Source organism: Gavialis gangeticus, unplaced genomic scaffold, assembly GCF_001723915.1.
Source record: "Gavialis gangeticus isolate Ggan-Ray unplaced genomic scaffold, GavGan_comp1, whole genome shotgun sequence".
Classification (NCBI taxonomy): Eukaryota; Metazoa; Chordata; order Crocodylia; family Gavialidae; genus Gavialis; species Gavialis gangeticus.
In genome coordinates this window covers 122,598,067-122,599,671 of record NW_017728992.1, presented here as the reverse complement: position 1 = coordinate 122,599,671, position 1,605 = coordinate 122,598,067, and the positions used below count along the sequence as shown (strand labels likewise).

The 1,605-nt window shown below is 39.9% G+C and overlaps 1 protein-coding gene across 1 annotated transcript in view; it reads left to right on the top strand.

The window, feature by feature from the left end:
* TOX (thymocyte selection associated high mobility group box) overlaps positions 1–1,605 on the top strand; it is a 388,101-nt gene that overhangs the window by 151,919 nt on the left and 234,577 nt on the right. The window lies entirely within an intron of this gene.

Here is a 1,605-nt window from a genome sequence, read left to right as displayed (position 1 = left end):
TGGAGCCCCGTGTACATCTGCCAAGTTGAACCCGGGCAGCGAAGGACCCGCTAGACGACCCCCGCATTGATGGTATACCAAGATGTGGCAGGTGAGAGCGGGGGCGGCGACACGGGGAAAGAACACCCACATTGCCCTCCAGGGCCCTTGGACGGGGCGACATCAGAAGGGTGGTACCTTTAGGAGTGAATAAAGCCCAGCGGGCACAAGTATCATATCCCATCCTTCCTTTGATGCATGCAAACTATTTATCACCCTTACAGTTGTTGCTTAGTGCATTTCAGAATAAACAAATCAGACTTTATAAAGTGCATACTTTCCACTTTTCTGAAAATAGTAAAAAATGTCCACCAATGAGTTAAATATCTTTGTAGTATGTGCCCTAATACAAATGAATTGTTGTATTCGACTGTCATGGAAACCTTAACGATGTTGCATTTAGCATTGGCATGCAGTTCCTCTGTGCTAAAATGGGAGTGCTTGATATGACTAACATTAGTGTGACTTGTTATCAATACAGGAAAGCATAAAAAGGGAATTTAATTCTTCTCTAAAGACCAAACAATTAAATAATAGTCAATACAAGGTTCTTCACAGTTAGCCATTATGCTGTAATGCACGGACTCTCTCATTTTCTGTGCTGTCATTTCAAGTCCCACCGAAACTGATGATGTGATTTGTGGTGACTTTCCAGGTGTCAGTCTTGCTGCCACTGGAGGTTTGCTTCCTGATGAGTGCAATTTACCATTTGGGGGAGGAAAAGGGAAGAAAGATTGGATTAAAGATACCTTACACCATTGAAGCTGACATACCTTACTAGAATTGGAAGAGGCAAAGGCAAGCAGCAATTATGGAGTAGAGTCCTTTTGTTTCAGTGTAGTTTTCTGAGTAAGTGTTATCATAATGGCTAAGGTGTGTAATGTAAGGACACTGAAGTTGGGACTTTGACACTGAGCTAAAGTTTTTAGTGTCTATAGTCCTATATTTTTGTAAAATACAGATACCATACTCTTGTACTTGACACATTTAGCAGAGTGAAGAGAAATTGGAAAATTATTTATCTAAGTACATTTGTTGCGTTATTGCTAGATAAATGAAATCTCTTAGGTGGTATGTCATGTTGTTAGGGAGCCTAAAGCAGTCCAAGAAATTTTGATTTCTGCAGTTAAGAAGGTGCTGTCCTACCTAGTAAAATGGATTGGTGGCTTTGTGATGATGCAAGCTGCAGGGGAAACCCTGCTTCACTTGCAAATTAAAGCTTGATAGGAACCAGCTATAAATTAGTACACATTTTCAAGGTCTAACTTTACAGCTGGTTGGAGCTTTTAATGGTGTGATAGCTACTTTGCACATGTAGTGGGTCTCCAGGTGATTATGCAATTAACCAGTTAATTGTGCAATACCTGTAGCATCTAGAGGGGGGCCTCAATGACATTCCAGTCTCTCTGGTTCTTCCTGTGGGTCATCTCTTTAAACATGTTACTATTTGCCTTTAAATAGCTAATTATTTAATAATATCTTTCATTTTCAGTCATTAGATGTAATACCCTTAGCTATAACAGTTTATAGATGTGCATATGAATGAGTGAAATAGAAGAGTGTATC